The sequence below is a fragment of the Dermochelys coriacea genome, chromosome 4, assembly GCF_009764565.3.
Source record: "Dermochelys coriacea isolate rDerCor1 chromosome 4, rDerCor1.pri.v4, whole genome shotgun sequence".
NCBI classification, from domain to species: Eukaryota; Metazoa; Chordata; order Testudines; family Dermochelyidae; genus Dermochelys; species Dermochelys coriacea.
In genome coordinates, this window is record NC_050071.1 from 77,864,349 (window position 1) to 77,874,549 (window position 10,201).

Genomic DNA, 10,201 nt, shown 5'->3' on the forward strand with positions numbered 1-10,201 from the left:
CTGTAGCTGCTGGATTACAAAGAAATTGTAAGATGCTCCAGTTCAGAGCCATTCTAATGCTGATGATAGATTTAGCATTGTAGGCTGCCTCAACAGACCTGGACTGTCTTTTTGTTCAGAGTCTTCAGTTGGGAATTATTTTAAGATAAAGATTTCTTTCGACTGGGGTAAAAAGTACAGTTTGTCTTAATTATCCCTGGTGTTTCAAATCTCATACCAGGCACTTGTCCAGGGACAGAAACAAACAACCAGTCTCCTTCCGAAACCAAGTGTGAAATAAATAAATAGAATTCCGGTTGCTATAATGGCATAGTGCGGTTTCTGTTTTTACTTTGGGGGAAAAACACTGTCTGGATTGTTTCTTTTTATCCTCTAAAGAAATGCAAGATATAGATAGGTGACATATTGTGGACAATAAAGAAAAAAAAGCTGGTCTACAAAGCAATATTTGGTAGGTGTTTGGTTGCTCTGTGTTTTTATTCTGTGAGCTATGTTTTTCTCAGAGGAATGGAAAGGAACAGAGTAGCTATGCATCATGAACCATGACTGCCTTGTTCTGTCTGAAGTCTCTTGAATGCACCAATAATTAGAAGCTGCAGTGCAACAGTTATACCATTTTCTGTGCCATGGTTTTAAATACTCTTTTGCCTTTTGACTAAGTATTTTTTTAAAAAAAATCTCTATAGAGTTAATGTCATGTCAATCCCAAGATTTTATACAACATCTCATGAGAGTTTGCCATAAATCTTGATGCTGGGAATGGCTGTGGCAACGTGCAATCCTTCTACTGCAAGAGTTTATGATGGGAATAAAATTAGGGTGGATCATTATTGCACATATATGGTGTTTATATATTAGTAAATGAAACCTAGAATATTTGGTTTGTTTGAAGAGCAGCTAAAACTAATTCTCTTGGATTTTGATTTCTAAAGATTTTATTCTGATTTCTCCTATTAGAATTTACTCTCTCAATCATAATTTCCCACATCTCATGATGGGTAATATACTTCAGTAAAATCTCATGATCACCGAAGCTGGCACATGGAGGTGTCAGTCTGTGGTTCTGTACCCATGAAGAATTCACGCTGATGGAGGGAAGGCAGTATTGCTGCGGTCATCCTCTGGGATTTCTGCCATGGGGAACAGCTTAAAGCTACAGCCAAGGCATAGAAGCACAAGTGATGGGGCCTGTTGAGTGGATCCTATTCTGCCTAAATAGCACTAGTCATTTAGTTCAGCACTAACCCTCTGACATAAAGGAAAGTGTAGCACCTTTTGGTCCAGTGTGTAATCCCTAAAGTTGGTCTCTAGGGATCAGGTTGAGGAACCTTTGTAGGGCATGTTATGCATGTCTGGTGAATAAATAGGGAATTGTGGCAAGGCATTGACCTCTGGTAAATCAGTGCATTGCCACTCCAGTGCCACAGAGCAAACTATAAACTGACCTAACTGCCCAGCTTAGCTTTCTTACTGCAAAGAGAGAATCACCCAGTGCATAGAACTGGTGTAGTCAGTGCTCCCCCTGCAATCTCTGGCAATGGGTGTGGCATAGACAAGTAAAGGGAGTGGATGTGGTCATGGCATCGATATGCTCCAGTGATGCCTAGCTGTCAGAAAGACTTCTTGGGGTTTTTGGGGTATGGTTCCACTGCAGTTTGGAGTGTGCCTCCCAGGCTATATAGACATGTTCATGTAGCTCTGCTCACTCAAGCACACTGGAAATAGCAGTGTGCATGTTACAGTATGGGTGGCAGTTTGAGCTAGCCACATGGGCTCAAGTGGTGGGGTGGGCTTGGAATTGTTTTTAGCAAAATAACTGGAGCAAAGCTAGTGCAAATCTGTCTACCATGACTGAGAGGCATGCTTCCAACTGCAGTATAGATATACTCTTGCGAGATGTTTCAGCCACCCTTAATTTAGAACAGCCTCAGGGATGCTCTAACTTGCTCTTGGGGACTGTGCTAAGCACAGCTAAGCCAAGGGTATGGGACCCTTTAATTCAATCTTTCATGAGTATTATATTTAATTAATACAATACCTATAATGTATCACTGATAGTACTTAATGATTACATCAAATTTATGTGCAGGTGTGCTAGAGAAAGCAAAAAAGTGTCATGGAGAAAATCTTCATCTTGTTCTGAATCTACCTAACAGACTGAAATTCAGACAAGTTCCCAGATAGTATGATATGTAAACTTTCTGCCCAAACTCATGCACATCTGAATTCTAACCTCCTGGGAGTGTTCAAGCACTCCTAACCCCAAATAATGGAAGAGATTATCAGATGCAGTTGGTGTGAAATTAATAAAATATAAAACAGGATGCCTAGCTATGAAAGTCCTTGCCTGAAGACAGAATCTCAAGAACAGGTATACATTTTCCCCTGGATAGATATAAGCTTTAGTTTTCTAAATATTGAAATATTTTCAGGGTCACTCAAAATCATATCTGTTTTCACATCAGGAACACTAAGACTAATAAAGGGTGAGATGCTTTGTAAGGGCTACAGAGTCACTTCAGCTTAGTGCTTGAGATGTAATATGTTATAAAACTTAATTTACAAAAGCTTCCTCTATAATATTGCCATACCATTTTGTCACCAAGACTATTGCTGTCCTGCTGATAAAGAAATCGTAAGTTTACAGCCTTTCATTCCTTTACAGAAGAGCTATTCAGAGACTGACTGCAATAAGACCATAGTCAAATGTAACAATTTTCTCTTTACTGTATTTTCACCTACAAAAAGCTTGATTTTAATGGGGGGTTATTTATATGTCACAAGTTCAGTGGTCACATCTTAGTCTCTATCACAAAACCACTGTGCAATTCAACACAGTAGGCTCTGGTCTACAGTAGTTCAGGTGCTATGGGTCAGGACTCAGGTGTACTGGCAGAGTTGTGTGATGGATTTGCCAGTTATCTGCCTACATATAGCTCAACAGTTATAAACATACCACAAGTTGTGTCCCTAATGTGTTTTAGAAGATTATTGAGGAATACTCTAGTGTTTTAATAGGTAAAACTAGTGTTACCAGTACTTTGTTTCCACGGAAAATAAACTTGCTGGAAGATTTTTTTTTATTTTATATATTTGTGATAAAGTTTGAGCAGATACAAGGACAAATTGTTTTATTTCAAATTACAATACAGCACCATGATTATTCTGAGAGCATGAATGGACATAGAAGCACAAGCTTAACCATCTAATGTTCTAATTCAAAATGAGAACAGACAATATTTTAAAGTAAAGACTGTAAAAAGTTTAAAGAAAAACCTTTTAAAAATATTTCCCTGGTCTCCTTTCTTACTTTTTTATTCTTTTTTGAGAAATAGTTTTTCAGATCTGGCTACTATCATCTCTTTGTTTCTCATAATCCAGGGTTTTTCCATTTTAAGACTATCCCACACCTTGGATATTCTGAAAAAATGTATTGTTTAAGTTATTTGTATGTATTGGGGGCTTCTCCCTCTTCCAAAATCCCACAACATAATTTAATGCTTGCCCAAATATTTTTTAAAGGAACATCTGTCTTTCCCTTCTCCCAACACTGCTGTCATGTAAACTGAGGGACAAAGAGGCAAACTAAAATAATCCAAAAATTTATACAGCCAAGTCAGTGGGAAAGATAGGAATAGAACCTAGAATATCTGACAATCAGTCATCTGTTTTAATCACTAGATCTACTATCTCCCTAAGAACCTCATACAGAGCCTACTGAAGTCAAAGGGAGTCCTTCCATTGACTGCACTGGGCATTGGAACAGGGCCTTAACCAAAGTGATTCTTTATAGCATCTCAAAAGCAAACTTTGATGATGATGTCTAACAATAATATTCCATCAAAAATGTTATCTGAAAGCTTCTTGCAGAATTTATATATACTCTACTTGAGTTTTTTGATAGTTTGATTGTTGTTACCTACTAGTGAATACAAAGAACTAAAAATATTTTTTCTAAACTGCCTTTTTCCACCTAAATCTCTTTCTAAAACAAAACAGAACAAAATAAAAAAAACACACCCACGAAAACAACACCAACAAAAAACATTACATCAAATTGTTTCAACATTATTCTGACAGCATGTGAATGATTGAGAGATACCAAATTTTGATAGTTTTGGACCAGGCATATTTCCATTGAGTAAAACAACTTGCTCCTGAAAGAGAAAGTGACTTTTTTTTTCCCTTATGGGCCGACACCACATTTTCCTCTAATGTTACTGTCATAGGTGTTTGATTTTTCCGAAACATACCATAGCTTGCTTGCTGATTTCTTGCTGATCATTATTTACTGTTACCACACACAAAGTTACAATTGAAAGGCAGATTAATAATTCATACATCTATTATAAAAATCTGCAAATTGTATTCCAAGCAATGAGCTGCATCTGTTAGCTAAAAATAAGAAGACAGACACAGCATGGTAACAATTTAGAATATGGAGCATTGCACTGCGGGAAAGTTCCCATTGAGATGACTTTGGCTTAGATGCAAGTCCTAGCTATCTGCTTTCTTTGATTGAACAGTTTCATTTTTTAAAGTAAACATTACTGTATATTCTCTGAATATTGCCAATCTCCTACAATGTCAATAACCTGTTCTGACAAAAAGAAAGCTGAGAAGGAGAGGTTAGTTTGAGGGTACACACATATCACCTTACATAGATTAAGCCAGATTTCCTTAGGAAACAGGCTGTTTCTGATATATACTTATTCGCCTGGAGATTAGAACTATTAGTATCATATTCCAGTAATTTGTAGATGTGTATAAAGTCAGTTATAGGATCTGGGTGACTTTGACAGTCAGGTTTATTGGTTGTCCTGACTTCAAAACGCACAAGAAAAATCCACACTGCAGTCTTAGTTCTTTTTTGTAGTGGGAATGGAGAGGGATTGTGGGCCAGATTCCTAACTGGGGAAAGCTAATAAAGTTATACCAACTTACACCAAGTCTGATTTTTGGACATGTTTGTATTCTGAAATAGTGTTAGCCTCAATGTGTAAAGCTGAAGCTAGCTTACAGTTATAAAACTGAATTTTTCCCCCCTTAGTCACTATTAATATCCCCGGAATTAAGCAAGTCCTCTCCACTTCCATGAAAAGTCACATGCTATTACTCATTTTAGGTAGAAATTTTCTGGGAAAATCAGAAAGGGAATTTTAAAGTAACAAGGTAATATTCTGGTTCTGTTACAACTAATGGCAAAACTTTCATTGACCTCAATATGACCAGGTTTTCACCCATAGTGTTTAAAAATTTCCTTGCCACTGACTTCTTTGAAAAAAATATGTAACCTTAATTCATCCCTCTTGTGTATATACATTATGATATACTCTTTAATTACATGATCACAGGTAAATGGCTCCCAGGAGAACTTGATTCTATCTCCAGCTCTGCCACAGAGTTCCTGTGTGATGCTGGGCAAGTCACTTTATATCAACCTTTTCAGAGGTGGTCACTAGCTGTGTTACTCATTTTCTGAGTGTTTTCCGAGTAGCAGCCGTGTTAGTCTGTATTCGCAAAAAGAAAAGGAGTACTTTTTGCACCTTAGAGACTAACAAATTTATTTGAGCATAAGCTTTCATGAGCTAGAGCTCACTTCATCAGATGCTTATGCTCAAATAAATTTGTTAGTCTCTAAGGTGCCACAAGTACTCCTTTTCATTTTCTGAGTGCCCAACTTGATCACAGGGGTCTGATTTGCAGAAGTGCTGGACAGAGACAGCTGAAATTGAAATCAATGAAGCTGTGTTTTAAGTATATAAAGAGCCATAGAATGCTGAGCACTCTGAAAAATCAATCTCTTAGGCATCTCAAACTAGGCACCCAAAATTAGTGGAGACTTTTGATTGTACTTCAGTTCCCCATGTGTAAAATGGGGATGATAATGCCACCTCTCAGCACAGGGTGTTGTGAAATAAATGTATTAATGTGTGAAGCACTCAGATACTATAATAAAAAGCACCATATAAAAGCCTATGACAGAAACTAATAATTTTATACTAATGAAGGGTTTGAAGATTATGCAGTAGATAAGGCAGAGGGGGGCAGTGAACTTTGAGAATGAAACAAAATATTCAATAGCTACTCAGTAAGCGAGCATTGTCCATTCTGTGCATTGATGGGGTCTTGTGGAAAAATAGTACATAATTGTGTGTATGTACAGCTTTAACTACAAGGATCTGAATTAAGATTGCACAGGAAACCTTAGATCTTGTGCTCCATAACTTTGAGTGCTTGACTTTGCAACCTTAACATTATTTATTTTAATAATACAACATAGCTTGTAAGGGTGTTTTTGTACCTCACACTGAGGTTGACAGGGAATTGCTTAAATTGGAGATATTTAGAGTAGATATATAAAGAGAAGGAACACATATACATCCTCAGCCAGGTGACATTGCTGTCAGGCCAAGGAAGCAAAAACAAATGGACTGTTTACAAGAGACTTTATAAGTTATAAACTGCTTGATTTCTCCCAATTGAAGCAAGCCACCTTTTGTTTGCCATTTGTTTTTTGTTTTTGTTTTGAGCAAGTTCCTGACCTGATTGAGTGAGTCAAGGTAGAGAAAGAATATTTGTGAAAATGTATGTGCCTTGAGATGAGGCTTTTTGCCGTATTTCCTTTTGCCTGCTCCACGCACTTATATTCCTTTTACCTGTGACTCTGTCCCAGGCCACAGTCATACACAAATGCCTTCAGTTGTATGCAGAAGTAACAGCTGAAAATACTTATAAACTGACATGTGGCTTAGTCTGGGCTATGCTGTTTTAACTACTTAGCTGAGCCAGAGATGCGAGGTGATGAATGCAGAGGGTGGGAGACGAGAAGAAAATGCAGGAGGGAGTCTGCAAGTAAGTGTGGAGTGACTGACAGGTGCTTGTGAGGAACAGCCTTGATGGCAGGGATTGGGGACACATGAAGAGATGGCTTAGAGCCATGCTCACTAGTCTTGGAAATGGAGTGGTTCTGGGACAGGCAAGTTCATGCAGTGGATAAGGAGACCACTGGGACATGGAGAGGAATGAAGTGGGGAAGGAACAAAAGGCATGAAGGAGGGAATGCAAAGGGAATAGGGAAAGGCAGGTTCTCTTCTGCATGTTAAAATCTTTAAGTTATATATATATGAATGTATTTGGATCAGTTTGACCTATGCTGGAATATTTTGTTTTATTGAATTGATCTGAAATGTTTCACATTAGATCAAACACACTTTCAAGTGCATTCTCTTTAACACTTTGCCTTATTGGAGTCCAGTGGTGTAAAACACATGGAAAGAGACTCAGAGAATCTGTGTGAAGATCCTCTGAAGGGGTGATACAGAGTTCCACTTCAGTTAAGGATGGGGAGGTCCATTTGTGAGTCCACAGGAGGCCAAAGCCATCAGAAAAGAGATTCTGTGTCTCTGCTCCAGTTTGAATCTTTCACCTTTGTTGAAACCATGCGACCATATATTCCTCCTGCCTCTGGCTGACCCAAGGACACTTAATGGAGATTTCCAGAAAAAGTAAATCAGCCCCAGGCTCTGTTTCTTATGCTTATGTTACATGGTCGGGGCTGGCAGGGGGAGGCTGTTGTACATCTCTGACTGCAAATTATTCCCTCCCCTTGCACTTTTGACCCTGGAAACACTGAATACTGACAGTGAGGAAGATGATGGGAGGGGGAAGACAATACAGCAGACATGTTGAGTCCCCCTTTCTCTGCCAGTGGATCCTCTCCATTTCAAAGGTAAGGAAGCATGTGGAATGATCCAAGTTCGAATGCCCAGGGCTTCATTTTCTCACTATACAGGATAGTGAGAACTGCAGACACGGACATGAGCATGCAGAAGTGAGCTGTAGCTCAAGAAAGCTCATGCTCAAATAAATTTGTTAGTCTCTAAGGTGCCACAAGTCCTCCTTTTCTTTTTGAGAAGTCAAATAGTCCCTCAGAAACCCTTCATATGATCTCTCTACAATTACCTCACAAAGCCAGACCTTGATGGCTTTAGCCAACTCTTTCTTCTAATTTGTCTTCTTCAAAATAGCTGAAGTAATTAGTCCTCATGATGGATTAATCACTTGCAGAAGAATTAATTTAAAAATTAAGTTGGAACAGAAATACTATCCAAAATCAGTCAACCTAGATAAAGAGATATAAATCCTTTCTGCTAATTTTTTAAAAAAAATCCTCATTCAAACCAATGTCAGTCTCTTAAAAAGGTTGTAAAAAAATATCTGCCAGGCACAGGCCTCATGTTCCTCATCTCTTTTTGAATCACATTTTTTAAGACAGAGTAAGGGCTTGTCTAGCTGGGAAAAGAGGAAGATTAGTACGCATTGAGTTGATATGCACTGGTTGGTGCCGAGTAAATAATCTCAGTAATGCTCATGAGACACCTGTACATCATTGTGTACACATGGTCAGAGTTTGGTGCACACACTAAACATGTGGTATTCTGGGCTGGTATTCCATGGTCCTTTGCTTTGTTGTGTGCATTGTGGGACTTTAATCGGTACACATTGTGGGATACATATTGAAAGCCAATGGATTCTGTGACTTGGGATCAAACTCCAAAAGTCCAATAATTCCACTCCCTCTGTCCCATGGTTTCTGTCTGTGGGTGGATTACTGCCATTTTTTGAATTACTGTTAGCTAGCACCGCAATGATGGCAATCACATATACACAGAGACAGGTGGGGCTTTATTTGAACTATTGACATTGTGTGGCTTGGTCTTTGGATTTCTGCCCCTACACCACTGAGCAGCTGATGCAACTACCACAGCAGCTCATCCTACAGGAGGAGGAGGATGACAAGGAATGGGAGGATAATACTGAGCAACAGCTGCATGAATGGTTCCTGGAGCAGCTTCATGCAGCTTTCTGGTCTCAGAAAACCAGCATTGATGAGTCGGAAAGGATTGTTCTGAAGATCTGGGATGACCAAATGATGACAGAATTTTAGACAGTGAAAACAACTTTTTATTTTTAATATATGTGATGAACTTGCCTTGGAGCAGCTGCAGCAGTGTGCCAGCAGGCGGACTTCCACACCCATTGAGAAACAGGTTGCTGTCACCATATAAAAACTGGCCATCCATGACTGTTACTTGTCCATAGCCAACCAATTTAGCATGGGAAAATTAAATGCTGGGGCCATTGTCATTCAGGTGTGTGCTGCTCTGAAAAAGATACCATTTCACTGGATTAGAAAGCTTGGTAGTGCTCAGAACATTCCTAATGACTTTGCACACATGGAGTTCCCAAATTGTACTGGCGTAACTGATGGGACCCATGTGCCTCTCATTTGCCCCCACCGCTTCAGTTTAGAAAGGGTTAATTTTCTCCATGGTGATCCATGGCCTGGTTGATTGGTCTGGAAAGGTTCATAATGCTAGGATCTTTCATAACTCTCACCTGTTTACTTTAATGAATAATGGAGAATTTGCCCACAGGTTCATTATGGTATAGGGATTGCTTTGGCAGTCCTGGGAGACACTGGTTAATTCTGTGCTTCCCTGGCTAATGAACCCATTTACAGGGAACATGGACAGAAGAAAGGATTGTTTGCCTCAGCAGTTGCAGAATGACAATGGAGTGGGAATTTGGTCATCTGAAAGTGAGGTGGTCCAGTTTTATGGCTAGATTAGATTAGTTACTTACCTAGGGTTATAGCTGCTTGATGTATTTTGCACAATATTTGTGAGAGTAAGGAAGGATGTCTTAATAGTGGGTGGAAGGCTGAGTTGTGGAGACATGCTCAGTGGTATGAGCAGCCAGCAAGGCATCACTGCAAAGTGTAAACTACCATGGAAATTCTGTCAGGATATCTTTGTTCTTACTTTGAGGCGGGTCTCTGAAAACGTGCAGCTGTATACCTAGCTATCATCCTGGAGAGGACTGCATTTTGAGTCTTGGCATTGATATTAGTGTTAGAAGTGGCATGTTGTGGTATTCTTTATTTTATGCTCTGTGTGTGCTTTTATACCTCTGTAAAAATCTATGACACTGCGATTTTGTTGAAAGTTGGTGGGACTTGTATGTATCATGCATTGCGGGTGCTTTTGGATTTTGTAATTGTTTGCACAAATTATGCCAGCAAATTATAATACCCCTCCCCACACAAAATTTTGAAAATATTACAAATATTTGGTTACAGTGCTTAAAACAATACAAAACACAGTTTTAAAGTGGAAAAATTATGACATTCACACAG